The 15993-nt window shown below is 37.8% G+C and overlaps 2 long non-coding RNA genes across 2 annotated transcripts; one reads left to right on the forward strand and one right to left on the reverse strand.

Annotated features, from left to right (window-relative positions):
* Positions 1–2176: 2176 nt before the first annotated feature.
* On the reverse strand, positions 2177–12224 carry LOC306987945. Its single transcript, XR_013795273.1, has 4 exons — positions 11730–12224; positions 9861–9876; positions 9389–9504; positions 2177–2623 (listed from the first exon to the last, which is right to left on the reverse strand). It is a non-coding gene; the product is annotated as an uncharacterized lncRNA (long non-coding RNA).
* A 2577-nt stretch (positions 12225–14801) lies between these two features.
* Positions 14802–15523, forward strand: LOC306987955. Its single transcript, XR_013795282.1, has 3 exons — positions 14802–14986; positions 15136–15229; positions 15390–15523. It is a non-coding gene; the product is annotated as an uncharacterized lncRNA (long non-coding RNA).
* Positions 15524–15993: the final 470 nt, after the last annotated feature.

Genomic DNA, 15993 nt, shown 5'->3' on the forward strand with positions numbered 1-15993 from the left:
TCTCCACCCGGAACCGCTTCTCCCCTCTTCGCGAGACGGAACGCGACGACGCTGTGATCATCGGCAGTTCCATGGTCCGGCATGTCCGCGCTACCTCAGGTAAAGGTATGGTGCGCACTCACTGCTTTCCTGGTGCTCGTGTTCTCGATGTCGCTGCGCAGGTCCCCGAGATCCTGAACGGTGACGAGCGCGTCGGAGCTGTCGTGCTGCACGCGGGGGTGAACGACACCAGGCTGCGGCAGACGGAGGTTCTGAAGAGGGACTACAGGAGCCTGATCGAGACGGTACGCAGAACATCGCCTGAAGCAAAGATCGTCGTGTCTGGACCGCTTCCCACGTACCGACAAGGACAAGAAAGGTTCAGTAGATTGTTTGCACTAAATGAATGGTTGATGTCATGGTGTAATGAACAGAGACTGCTCTTTGTAAATAATTGGAATCTGTTTTGGGAGCGACCTAGGCTCTACCGTGCTGATGGCCTGCACCCCAGCAGAATCGGAGCGGCTGTTCTGTCGGACAACATCTCCAAGACGTTACACACCATATGACTAGTAAGTCAAAGTCCAAATCACATTCTTTGCTGTCCCAAATTAATTGATATAAGTACCAGTGTAGAACACTATATAGAAACTGTGTCTATTCCTCGTTTAGTGAGGCCAAACAATAAATCTACTGCAGGATCTAAGAAAAATCTAATTGTGATTAAACCAGAAAATCTCAATATTAGTGAACAAAAACAATTTCTAAAGCTAGGTCTTCTAAACATTAGATCGCTTACACCTAAGGCGGTTATTGTAAATGAAATGGTCACTGATAATAGCTTTGATGTACTCTGCCTTACTGAAACCTGGCTTAAACCAAATGATTATTTCGGTCTTAATGAGTCCACTCCACCAGGATACGGTTATAAGCATGAGCCCCGTCTGATTGGTCGTGGCGGCGGTGTTGCAACAATCTATAGAGATATTCTTAATGTTACTCAGAAAACAGGCCACAGGTTTAATTCGTTTGAAGTACTTGTTCTAAATGTTACGCTCCTAGATGTAAGAAAGAAATCCCTATTATCTCTAGCCTTGGCTACCGTATATAGACCGCCAGGGCCTTACGCTGATTTCCTAAAAGAGTTTGCAGATTTTCTCTCAGATCTATTGGTCAATGCCGATAAGGCAATAATTGTTGGAGATTTCAACATACACGTTGATAACACAAATGATGCGTTAGGAGCTGCGTTTACAGATTTATTAAACTCCTTTGGGGTCAAGCAAAACGTTAGTGGTCCCACTCATCGTCTTAATCATACTCTAGATTTAATTATATCATATGGAACCGATCCAACCGATATAGATATTATACCGCAAAGTGATGATGTCACTGATCATTACATGGTAACTTGCATACTACGTACGGCTGAAATGTGTCATGTTGCGCCGCGTTATCGACCAGGCAGAACAATCCCAGATAGCACACGTACATCGCGGAGACGTCTGTGAAAGATCGTAGCATCTGGTAAACATCGCGTTCGAACGACCGTTTTTAATAGTTACTGAGCCGTCTTCCTTACCTCTATAGGATGTCTATACGATGAGTCTTCAACATTTGAAATTGCATGTAGGATCGAGCAGATCAGCAGACGCGGCCGGCGGTCTATTATCACGTGGCTTCGCATTGTGCCACTCGCATGTAAACACGGATTTTTTTTTTATATCTAATACATTGATGGCTCATTGTTCGTAGTTTATTAGCGTACAATTTGACATGCATTAAAACCATTGTTGCGTTTTTCCCTTACCAGTACATGTGGGGAAAAAAACAGTAGTTTTACCTTTAAGTGATTTTGCATTGTAAATGCAGTTTCATTGATCCATTTTGTTTTACTACATTCATATTTACGAGGGACATTTTTATTTTATTATTCTGTACTGAAAAAAATAAAGCTAAGCATAAATACATGGATTTATTTTAATTAAGCTTTCAATGATTTAAGTGCAACTTTATCCTCTTACTGGATACAAATCAGAATACATAAATAAAACTCTCAATGAGCAAGACAAAGGTGGCAAATGGCAATGCTAAGGAAAACACTTGTATGTATGAGGAAGAAGCCCTAGGAGGAAACAATACACTCGTTAATTTGATTCATATTACCTCACAGATTTAATGCCATTTACTTTCCAGAGAATTGATTCAACTTTTACCAGCTTTAAATAATATATATATATAAAAGAAAGGACACAATTTAATCTAGTAACTGCTGAATATAGTCACAAATAAGGTTTAGTAACTACTCTGGCTTTCACTGATGACTTGGTGCTGATTGGAGGATCTTGGAGCAATATGACCCACAACCTGCTGGACGAGTTCTGTCAGAACACCTACACGATAGTTCCCTTCTCTAGTAAGTGTTGCAGCTACCCTAATACCGGTCTCAAAGATTATAATGAGCTTTAATAGAACAATCCAAAAAACATTTGCAATGAAAAAGGAACAGATTGTGCATGGCAGACACTGGTTATTGACTACATATTTTATTGCATATTTAATTAAACATTGATGGCCAGGTGGGTGTGGGAATGAAGGTGGACTAGAGGTAGATCTGCATCTTAGGATGAACCATCTCCTAAAGCTGTTTTGGTGGAGAAAAGAAAAAGATGTTAGAGCATTTCATAAGTAAAAGTTACTGTGGGTTTAAATATACGTATTTCTCACAAACAATATTGGGTCGTCAACACCATTTTAAATGTAGAAACATGAACAACACGGTCAACAATAGATACTACACAACTGTGGCATTGAAATCAGATTAAATCTCACAGTATTTAATAAAAAAATATATTTTGTTTTGCTCATTTACCAGTATGGCTGTGAAAGCTGACAAAGAAACCAAATTTGCCTTGATCTTTTGGTATATAAGAGGTCTTTGTACCATTAAAACGAATCATTTATTTAATCAAGCTCTAAATACAGCTCGTTCTGGATCCATGGTAAGAAGTGACGTCACGGTACGAAGTGACGTACCAGCGTTTGCATATGACCGCCTCCAGGCACAAGACAACTACGCTCATTTCGTATCATTGTCGCGCCCGCGTGCCTCACAAGTGTTCAGTCGCCGGACAGCGAGTGGGTCTGTGTACAGAGATATTACGATGCCACAGATGTGCTGTTCCTGGCTGTGGACAAACAACATCTTTGAATACGATGCGAAAGATAGAGTCGTCAGGGAAAAATGTATGCACTTTATTTTTTGCGGACGTCTCAGTCACGGCAGTGTTAGTTTAAGCGTTTGTTCTATAATGTTACGTTTGAAGGATGACTGTTTTGAGAACAAATCCCAAAATGATGCTGGCTTTGCCAGAAAACTGTTGCTCAAAGATAAGTCCGTGCCGACTATTCTGGGCTCAACAACGACGACGCAAACTGTAAGTAATGTATTTAAAACTTTAAATTACTTTAAATACGCCGAATCCGCAAATATTCTGGCTGGGGGCGTTAATAATTGATGCATAGCCACTGACGTTAGCCAATCATAACAGTGGGCGTTAACACTGAACTCTTAAATGGGAAACACCCCCAAAACAGACTGTTTGAATCAGAGGATGAGAAACAGGGTGGGAAAAGGTCATAAATCACTACATTTTAAAAGTTTTTTGTAAAAAAAACTATAGTAATACTATAATTGCACCTAAGGGAACATAATAAAATAAAAAAACCCATGTCATGACCCCTTTAAGCTGTCCACTGAGTGTAAATAAGGTGTGGCCCCTTTAACCTGTTAACCTTCACCAGAGCGAGGACGCTCTGAAGCGTTTTTTTTTTTAAATAGTTCAAAGTTACTATCAGATTTAATGTTATTACCTTGACAAACTATACATCATTAAAAATATATAAGTCTCACGTTTCAGTATTTGACCACTATTGTATTCTGAGAAACTTATAGTGACAGTTATGTCTTAATTTGTGTCAGGATTTATGTAATGAAAAAATGAGTCGATACCTTTAATATGAATTATGAGCGTCAGCTGCTCCATTCCGAAAAAAACTCCGGTGCTGTTGTCTTGAGAACGCGTGACAAAACAACGTTCCCCAGGGCTTTTGGCTCAAAAATGTGCAGATTTGGAGAAATATTGATATATTATCATAGGTTTACATCATATTTCTATAGACAGGAATAATATTTATTGAATTTATATCCAAATGCGTCGATGTATACATAAAGAGCGCTGGATACTCTGATGTACTGTGTTTTCAATCCATACAGCAGGCTGAGGGCGCCATTTGCACAGTTTTTTTCAAATATGAAAGCTCACGAAGAAGAAATAACCTGTGACCTTCCAGGACGTCACTGACATAAACAGCTAACGTTAGCTTTCAGAGATCGCTATAACATGCAGATAAAGATGTTTTGAAGACAATAAACATGATTGCAATGATATTTGATTTACCTGTGTTCTTCGAGCCATGTCAGGTATTTTTATAATAATAGATTATATGTAAAATGTAATGCTAACCGGTATAGACTTTACAATAGTGCAGAATAATATCAAATCATATATTTTCTGTCTGATTTTCTTTTCTGAAGCCAAATAAGCTCATAGAAGATTATTTAAAACACTCGACTTGCACTATAAAGTAAGTTTGGAGCACAAACAGGGTTTTAATCTCATAAATTGTCGTGTATTGATGGTGTGCTAAGCTAACATGCTAGCTAGCTCTCTAGTTGCACCTGCCATCTAGCTGTTATTTTTTATGATTTTTTTTCTAAATCGGAATGCTTACTGAAATATTTCTTTATTTAAGAAAGGCATTTGATACAGTTTCAAATGTGAAGTAAAGATTATGAAAGAAATTAGGGGGTGAAACACCGTGAATAGCCAGTCGTTAGCGATTATAATGGAGACAAAGGAAAATAATATTTATGGCCATAAGCCGGCTGGAAAGGTGTAAATGTGTGCAGGAGAGAGTGACACTGAATGGGGCTCGTTTGCACCACAAAACAATAGAGACAATAGACTGAATAGATGCTAATAGATGACAATAAACACAAGTTTGCATTTTAGAGTCAATTCAAAATAAAGTCATTTGAGATGATCTTGAAAAACATTTAACAAAATACAGAGTTTTAGACTTATCACCTTCAAATTTTAAATATAACATGGTCAGACATGTGTCTTTAGCTGGAGTGCATTTCTAGAGTGCTGACGGGCCAACTTCAATTTAATTTTCATGAAGATGTTTCATAAAAATAAATTTCTAATAACTTACACAACTTTGAAGCTATTCATAATTTTTTTTTCATTATGACAATAATTCATTCTACATTTCCAATAAAGTGGCAGGTGTCAGCTTTCAAATGAGACCATACTTGAGCTTTTAGGACAAAGAGTCAATTAATTTAATCTTTTTTAGGTTGGGTATGCTATTTCTGGGGATTTTTCAAAAGTGGCGCTGAAGGCTAACAGGTTAAGAGCTGCGCGCTCCCTGTTGAACTGTCTGTGTATTGTAGGCCTATGCGCCTCGATACCCCATGTCCGCGGGTTATTTCTGTTTGATTCTGATTTTTATCTTATTTTCTTTATCAAGTACCGCTGTGTAGAACGTGTGATAGACAGTTACACGAGTTCGATTGGGGAATAAAGTGCGAGTTGTAAGATGCCAATCGCCTCCGTGAGTCTGTCTGGCCTCTGCAATAACTTTAGCTGTGAGCTAAAGTATCCCTATTGTTCTTCCTGACACTTACATAATTTGATAAATAAAAATAAAACGGCAAGGTGTTAACCTAATGTAAGGAATAATTGACTTCAGGCGGTTGAATTATTAGAAAAATAATGCACACCCGAGGTGGTAATGCGGTCACGACGCGAAGCGGAGTGGCCGTTATACTACAGTTACCACACCTCGAAATATTGTTCAGATGATGCATTTCAAGACGTTTGTAAAGTTTTTGTCATTAAAACGCTCTTGTATGTAGGACTAATTCCTTGCGCATCTAAACCCATGTTCCATTGCTAATTCCAGAAGGTCATTGTAGAGTTAGTAACGGATGTTTGAGCCGCTGATAGCAGAGTAATGCTGGGACACACACTTAACGACTAGAAACGTTCTCTGACTGTTAATGCAGCATTTTAAACACCGCTGTGAACGCGCTGAAAACGCGTGCATGATCAGTCATAAGTAGTGTTGTCACGATACTAGAATTTCTAACTTCGATACCTTGAAAAATATCGATATTCGATACCACAGAGAAAATAACTGCCACAATATTAAGGGGGTATTTTTTTTTATTTAAAGCTAAATATAACAAGTCTAGAACATGACAATGAGGTATATTTTACATGAACAAAAATGTCCTGAGTTCTATCTGTTAATATTTTTTAATTGGACCAGGGCTAACATGACCCGTTGTATTTGTATAACCTACTGTTATCAAAGATTAAAATATAGCCTACTTTAACAGTATCAAATTGGAGGATAGAGTGTCAGTAATGTATAATAATAAGATTAAACATTCAATTTTCAGTTAAAGGCATTTCATTATTGAATTCAGAGATGCCATTGTCTAGCTGTTTAGTTTAATTAATATATGTGTAATCAAATTGATGATAATCGCTAATGAAGGCAAATTGCAGAATTAAATAATTTTCTGAATAAAGTTAAATAGGCACAAGATAATTTACATTTGACCACAGTTAAAATATTTACTCAGTCAGATTATGTTAACTTTAAGAATTACGGTGAAAAAAAAATGACAACACAGACTCATATCAACAAAAATACTAGGCCATCTTGGTTAATGTTTCAGAAAAGTTAAAATGAGAAGAGTTACAGTGTTTCCTTTAGGATTTTTTTAGCAGTGGGGAAAGGTCTGTCCAAACAACAAACACCCCTGATGCTGAGCGTAGCCTATGCTTGCTAAATGGTACCCCTGGAGCCTGTTCCTTAAGTCTGTTTTCACCTATACAATAATTTTAAAAAATGAGTGATGTGAGGGATTATTGATAGTCAAACAATCTTTTGGGTGCCCGCAGCCCGCTCGCAGTGTGAAGCGCGTGTCTGCGCTATTCTCCCCGCTCGCAGTGTGAAGCGCGTGTCTGCGCTATTCTCTGACATACCCGCTCGCAGTGTGAAGCGCGTGTCTGCGCTATTCTCTGACATACCCGCTCGCAGTGTGAAGCGCGTGTCTGCGCTATTCTCCCCGCTCGCAGTGTGAAGTGTGTCCGCGCTATTCTCCCCGCTCGCAGTGTGTAGCGCGTGTATTTTTATATTTAAGCACTGTATCACACAAGTTGCAACTTACATCTGTGTCGTTCTGTTTGGTGAAATGGTCCCACACACTACTATTTTCTGCACGCTTCCTCCTGTCGTCTGCCCTGGCTCTAACCTCGAGTGTGTTAGCCTATAGCCTTTACTTTCTGCAAACCTTGTGAGCGCGCAAACCCAAACGCTGTGACCTCGCGCCGAATGTTTTTATTGGTTTATTAAGTACAAACGGGCGAGTTATGAAAGATTGAGTGAGAGGGATTTGTTCACTTCACACAAAAAGATATTGAAATGAGATGCTAACTGTAGTAGCGTTTAGTCCACTGTCTATAATAGACTAATTTAGAGATCAAATTTTATTTTTTTTAAATGACTGCCGAAAACTTTGATCGGTTAACGTTGATACGGTCAACCATTGGTCAAACGGTCATCGGTTAACATCCCTAATCCAAATAACACGCGCTGAGTGAACGATCAGCAATCAAGAGCATTCAACAGAAGTGCTCTCTCTCTCTCTACGGTCAGTTATCGTTAATAATAAGCTACATGCCTCGTTTTACTTTCTTTGCCATTGACATTCGACTGAACTACAAACTTTCCACTGAGCTCCACTTTTGTGGGCTACGATTCGATACTTTTTTGCTACTTTGTAATAACTTTCTGGGGCCAGCGTTTCTGGAAATGAACGAGGGTAAATTATTTTTTAGACCTGACTAAATAAAATTTAAGACCTCGGATGAAAATCTGGCCGTTTTTAAGACGTTTTAAGGCATTAAATGTAAAGTTCCGAATTTTTTACTTTTTAGGACCCCGCGAAAACCCTGTTACTGAGCGCGTACACCCGAAGTTTACAGGCACTAAAAGCCTGTCTAACAGCGCCTGGTTACTGGACTAAGTTATCTTTCCGAGTCTTATTGCGCTAAAACTGGCAAATACACACAAGGTTTACATAAGCCCTATTCGCACGGGATTAGTATTATCTATGGACCTCGTGTGATTTAGAAATTACCCCACCGACATCTGAATTTCGTGTGGCGCATTCGCACGGGATAAGCGAAGCCTGTGATTCTACTCGAATTTACTGACTTTTCTCCCGGAACCCGGATATAAAGAATGTGGCTAACCAGACAGTTGCTGGTCCCCATTGACTTCCATAGGAAATAAATATACTATAGAAGTCACTGGAGTACATCAACTGTCTGGTTACCCACATTCTTCCAAATAACTTATTTTCAACAGAAGAAAGAAACTTAATCGGTTTAAAACAACTTGAGAGAGTAAATGATAATAAGAATCAATGTATAATTTATACAGTGAAGTCTATGTTGTTTTATTTGCATACGTGTTCATTTCATTACTTTCTTCAATGCTGTTAAATGCACCTACTGTAACTTAAAAAATAAAGCACTGTTTATTTAATTTGTATATTAAGTTGTGTATGTGTATCTTTGTTCTTAATATTTAATAAAGAAAATAATGACAAAGATTTTTATCTTCGCCACTTTGGCCTTAATGTCTGCCATTCTTTTTTATTTTATATTTTGTTACCTAAGGCTGTTTTTAAAATAGGGACATTAGTTTGGCTGTAATTGTCAGTCACTTGCAAAATAGTAAAACCAACATGAAAAAGAATCGTGATATTCCTGAAAAAAATCGTGATATGATATTTTTGCCATATCGCCCACCCCTATTTGTAACTATTTATTAATCTTTGTTAATGTTAGTTTCATTTTTTGTTTGTTAGTACACAGTACAAAGGTTTTAGGCCTATTTGTTAACAATGTATTAGTACGTTGAAATTAATATCAACTAAGATTAATAAATGCTGTAGAAGTATTGTACTAAGGTAGTTAACTAATGAACCATATTTCATGTAGTGTTACCTATGTTTTTTAAGTCATTTTAAAGGCTGTCGTTCACTTGGATAATGGATCTATTTTTATTACCACAATTTGTATCGGATTACTTGATTAATCGATGGAATAATCAGTAGAATGCTTGATTACTAAAATAATCGATAGCTACAGCACTAGTTAATCCTTCTGGAAACGTTTTGAACGGCAAGATACATTGTTAATTGTGAAAATCTATATATTAAATACATCAACGTTACTGCAGCAAAAAAATTAAGTACCTGATAGTGGAGTTTGTGGGAGAAGAGACAAGATCTATAGCAAAATGATGGCCTCTCACGTTCCATACAAAGACCAGTCGCTGATGGAGGCACCACAGCCAATCAGGACAGGAGTTCTGTGCGAGTCAGGTAAGCAGAACAAAATACACTGTAAATAATCAGTATTAAAACAAAAGGTTAAGTCACTAGTACATGACCTTCCATGGCTTATTGCTTCCATAAATTAAATTTAGGAACTTAATTTTTTCATAATATTTTAACAGCGGTGGAAAGTAACTAACTACAAACCCTTTCTTTACAGCATTTTTTTATCTACTTTCTCAAAAAGGATGATTTCTGTCTTTTTTGAATGGCAGTTCCCAAAACTGGAAGCGTCACCCATGATTCTTAACACAGTAGACTAGCCAGGAAAAAGGTGGATAGAAAAACTTTTAATTATTAATGTGTAGTGAAGAGCCATGCATGGATTTACCTGTGGTTGCCGTGACCTAAAAATATAAAGCAAAAGCAAGAGTTAAAGAACCAACTCATAAATATATTTTTATAAACATTGAAAGGGATTTTACGTCACTCAAAACTAAAAGATAACGACACATACAAAATCATAGCAGAGCATTTTTTTTTCTTCAGCCGGGGAAATTCGAGACTAATATTAGTAAATTTGTCTCTTTTGAAGATCAGACTCATTGCCAGTCACTGCCTGAAATAAAAGAGGGCTGCCAACTCTCACGCATTGTCACATTTCACACGCTCTAACATCCATTTTCTCGCTCAACTTACCGAAATGTATATTCCTCATACATAATATTGACCAATCAGTGTTTTTCAACCACGCAAAGAGGTCAATATAACAGCTGGAGAACAATTATGTCACATAACATTTACCTCAGGAAAGCCATTTAATGACAATAATATATCACGTTATTTTGGCTAGAAAAAAAGAGCTATCTGAGTATTTTGCTAATTATGTGTAGGCCTACTATATTACATATTTATAATATGTTTTACTTGTATCATTAAATGCAGTTATTGTGATAAAAAACGCATAATATTGAATTACTTTTTTTTTCACTGCTGAAGGTGGGTGCCTTCCAATCAATTTACTTGCGTTGCCATAGGAACGCTTCGGCTTTTGCCACCCGGAAGAACGTCTGTTACTGTTGTGATGTCATGGTGAATTGTCATACAAGCAAGGACAAAAATAAAACAATTTATTTTAATTCTCTATTAAAATGTAGCAAAATGAATAAACGCTCTGATCATGAGGACATTGGATTCCCCGTATCTAGCTCAGAAAAAATAAAATAAAATGAATGTCACGTGACCTTATACTATATATACACGATGACGTTATAATTTGCATCAGATGACCGTTATTATTTCCTCAGCCTACTGTACCCTCGACATTTTGATCAATAATCCAACATTAACATCCTGTAATTACCAATTAACTGTATATATTTTGTATCAGTTCATTCGTTGTATGTGTTTTTACCAGTGTTGTTTTATTAATTAATTATTTGCCGGCTTTAAGTTTGTTTGTCTTCAGTTCGTCAAGTTGTTGGTAAGTATGAATTAAGCAGCCTTTTGACATCTTGAAGTTTATTATAAAGAATTATTATACATAATATAACACAGACACATTAAACCACAAATACAAACAACGTAGTAAAAAAATACCGGCAAAGATTAGGGTGCGTTTTTCCTTTCCTCACAAAACAGCTGTGAGTGACGACAACACGGAGCGGGAAAAAAAAGCTGCTCTGATTGGTTTAGACCGGGGCGTGCAAACTTTGTCCTAGAAGGCCACTTTTCCCTATAGTTTAGCTCCAACTTGAGCTCAACACACCTAATAAAAGCTTGATTAGCTGGTTCAGGTGTTTAATTGGGGTTTGAGCTGATTTCTTCAGGACAAAGGCACAACAGGAGCAAGATTGTAAAGAGATTATAAAAGTTAACGTACAAATGTGAAGCGCTGTTCTACTTAACACTGGTTTCCGAAACCTTAAGTGGACGTTATCGAGTGTAAAATCACTCCCATTTTGTACACTCAACGGCTGTCCTAAATCGCTTAACGTTACTCGCTTTCCTTCACTCCTCCGAATTAACTGTGTTAACCGTGTGCCGTAACGTTACCGTACCATGCAGTGGAAAAGCGCCATTGGCCCAATGCAGAGCCATAGAGAAAGACGATGTGTGCACGAGGGGGAGAGCGGCCCGGATTAAGTTACACAAGCACTAAACATGATGCAAAACTTACTTTTTTTGACTAAACTCATGCAAAACACACTATTTGTTAAAATGCATGATTAACAAGTCGTGTTAAACACGATTAAGTTACCTTCATCATGAAGATGACACTCATCAACGTCCTCCATCGACTCCTCTCCTGACCGAATGACGGAGGCGCGCGCGCGCATATGAAAGTGACATCAGCAGCGAACAGCCAATCGCCCTGCAACAGAGAATCGGAATTCACTTCTCGCGAGACTAAGCGCTATTCAATACTAGAATATAAAATACATAAATGCATTTAGACAGCAAGAAGAAAATATCTTGCTATAACAAAAACATTTGTTTGTCATATACTCCACAATATAAACTAACTAAAGACTCAATTTATTTAATTAAAAGAAATGCAGTAAAACGGCAAAATTGTATAACGAATTAATAAACTTTTTTTATTTTAAAATGCTATTTATTCCTGGGACATTCTTTTGGAAATCATTCTAATATTATTTAATGCCCAAGTAACATTTCTTATTATCAAAGGATTATCACCATAACTCCAGGAATAAACAATTTTTGTAGATATTTACATTAGATGATTTTGTAAAAAAAAATACAATTGTGTTTATTTTGATAAAAAAAAAAAAAAAAAAAAAAATATATATATATATATATATATATATGTACCCTGTCTAAACATAAGAGACTTATTTCAAAAACTATATACATTTTGTTCTTACCAGTCTTAAACTTGTGCAGACTTTATGCAAAAACCTGTAAGGGCCGTTTCACCAATAAAAAATAAAATAAAAAAATTCAGTAATTTCACTTTAATAGAAAGGTATAGGTCCTCCTGTTCATATCCATTAAAAACATAGGAGCCTCCTAAAAAAACTCACCTTCAGAAAATATTCAGATGGAATTTCGGATGGCTTTTGCATCCGAAGTTTTCCTCCTTTGAGTGCAACTGATGTTTTGAAGTGCATGTATTTACATAAATTGTGTTGATGCAGTTTAGTAGTCTTGGCAGGCCAAACAACAAAAAAAGGATTTGTTTCTGTTAAGGTCTTAAAACTATGGCTTGCAATGAACCATCCTATTGGACACTGAGAAGAAGAGCAAAGGACAAGGTGGATCAACAACTGCAGACAATACAAACAACAACTTGGGGAAATGAGTTGGGCTGCTTGCACAGTGACAATACCGGTCAATGTCAAATTGACGAAGACACATTTATGGACTGTCTCTCTCATATTGATGAGAATGAAGGTGTCAATATGGCAAGTGTTCTTGACGACAGTGAATCAGACACTGAGTCCGAATCTGATCCAACTTCCTTGGAAGACGATTTGGCAACTTGGGCAACTGAACAAAAAATCACACACGTTGCATTGAATTCGTTGCTAGACATACTGCGTCAGCACAGTTTAAATCTGCCAAAAGACTCCAGGACATTGCTGGGAACAATGCGTTTCAACCCTGAAATACAAGTCAAGGCTGGTGGTCAATATTACCATTTCGGATTGCTGAAATCCATTACAGAGGTGCTACATCAGAACAGAGAGCTTCTGAGCAACACTCACACGCTGCAACTTCAGGTCAGCATTGATGGTTTGCCCCTCTTCAAGAGCTCAGCAACACAGTTCTGGCCCATTCTAGGAACACTGCAAAATATCAGACAAGAGGAACCAGTGACAATAGGCTTATTTTGTGGCACATGTAAACCTACCTCCCTAACTGAGTATCTTGAAGACTTCATCGCTGAAGTAAATGAATTGGCCAATGGATTCGACTTTGAAGGAGTGAAGTTAACTTTACAACTGTCATCAATGGTTTGCGACGCACCTGCTCGTGCATTCCTGAAAAATGTGAAAGGGCACACGGGCTATCATGGATGTGAAAAATGCACAGAGGATGGCGTGTACCTGGAAAACAGGATGACATTTCCAAGAAGTGACTTGCCTCGAAGAACCAATGAGAGCTTCAGAAACAAGACCGATTCTGATCATCACCGTGGTCTCTCACCCCTTGAAGAAACGTCCCTGGATATGGTCTCTGGCTTTCCCCTCGACTACATGCACCTCGTGTGCCTCGGAGTCATGAGACGGCTTCTCCACTTGTGGCTGAAGTTGGGTCCTCTCACTTGTAGGCTGTCGGGTTTTCAAATAAACACATTAACAGAAAGGTTGGTGAATGCGCGCAGATATGTCCCCATGGAGTTTGCACGGAAACCAAGGGCACTGAAGGAAATTGATAGGTGGAAGGCAACAGAGTTCAGGCAGTTTTTACTGTATACGGGACCTGTCATGATGAAGGATCTCCTCACCACAGAGGTGTACAAAAACTTCATGCTGCTTTTTGTGGGAATTTTCATCCTGTGCAACAACAGTTTCATTGAAGATTACTGTGATTATGCAAATGAAATGCTAGTTCTTTTTGTCACTCACTTTGGGCAACTGTACGGTCCACAGTTCTTGTCGTATAATGCACACTCCCTCGTACATCTTGCAGATGATGCAAAAAAGCATGGCATTCTTGACAACTTCAGTGCTTTCAAGTATGAGAATCACCTGAACAAACTCAAAAGACTTCTGAGGAAACCAACATGCCCTCTGAGTCAAATAATAAAAAGATTCTCAGAGATGCAAAGAAGCTGCAAAACACCTCAGAAAACCAGGCCACATCTGCTCAAAAAACAGCATGCGAACGGTCCTCTCCCTGCATCCTTTCATGAGGCGACTCAATATAAAGAGTTGAGGACAAGCCCTTATACTCTTAAACTAGACCAGGCAAACAGTCACGTCTACATCGGCGGCAAAGCTTCTAAGCTCCAGAACATTATTTCATTCAAGGATGAAGTTTATGTTGCTTACAGCACCTTCAACAACCAGGAATCTTTCTTTGACTATCCTCTACCATCCTCTACACTCGGCATCCATTTAGTTGGCGACCTCTCAACAACCGTTGAGTTCTGCAAGTTTGAGGAAATAGAGAACAAAATTTTTCTTGTCCCATATCAACATCATTTTGTTGCAATTCCTCTTTTACATTCAAATTAATTATTTATCAGTGATTTTTGTTACATAGTTTATGCATTTGGATTACATAGTTGAAAATTTTATCAGAGTAATTAAATAATATGGGTTTCAGGCTTAAAAAAAAAAAAAAAAAAAAAAATGTACCTAATAGTGGAGTTTGAGGGAGAAGGTACAACTGGACCAATTGCCAAGTCATGGTACGCAGACGGCTACTCCTGGTGGCCTCCATACAAAGACCTTGACAGGGTGTTGAAGAGCGTCAGAACCATGGAGGAACCACAGCCAGAGAAAGGGTGGACCCGTCACAGAACCAGAATCCTGCATGAGTCAGGTAAGAGCAAATTATACTGTAAATTAAACATGATCTTGCCCAGCATACCTGTATTTCATTTCATTTTTTGTTCTATACTGTACAATGTGATCTCACATAGCTCTAATAAACAACATGTAAAAGCTCCAAAACTGTATTTCATTTGTCAGCATCTTTTCAAAATGTGGCCAAAAATTGGAAGGCAGCCAGCTACACATCTGACATAAATTCAGAACCTGAAATTGCCAGAAAAAGGATTCCCAAGTAAGTAACAAGACAAAATAAATGGTTTTACACATGGAAATCCAATAATTAAGGTATTTTTGATGAAATCTCTGAGCTTTCTGACCATTCAGCATATTTACGTAGCTTTGACTTTATACAGTGAAGAGCATCCAATTGTACTTTTTCTTTGTTTCTCTAGAAAGAAAACATGCTCTGATCTCATCTACTCATCAGATGATGAGGCACCAGAACCACCACCCCTTAAAAAAAAAAAAACTGCAGGCAAAGAAAGTGTTCCTCCAGCACCTAAACCTCCAGCACTTCCTAAACGCACCAAAAAAAAGGTAATAGAAAATAACTTACATTTTTTTAATGTTAATGAAATGAATGCTATGAATAACAATACACTTTCCATGTCGACTCAACCAAAGGTAAAAAAAAATATATATATATATACGATTCTGCAGAGGGTGTGTGGGGGTAGGGGGGTTAAAATTACGATTTTGACCTGATATTTGGAGCCAAAACACAGGGCGTTTAGAAAGATAGCAGCATCGTTATTTTATTTTTACAGAGAGATTGGTAGTCTATTAGTAAAAATCTGTTGACTTCAGTGATCTTTGCTGCATGTGTCAATGGTGACAGTTCCAAAAAAATTCATCCATGACATTCAATATTATACTATTTTTTTATTTTCTGAAATTTGGTTGATTTGATGATTGATGAAATAAGTAAGATTAAAAGTGCATAACAGCCAGATTAAAATAAACGAAATGTCCTTATTATTAGGTCCTGTTGTGCAA

Source organism: Phoxinus phoxinus (genome assembly GCF_949152265.1).
Source record: "Phoxinus phoxinus genome assembly, chromosome: 20".
In the NCBI taxonomy this organism is placed as follows: Eukaryota; Metazoa; Chordata; class Actinopteri; order Cypriniformes; family Leuciscidae; genus Phoxinus; species Phoxinus phoxinus.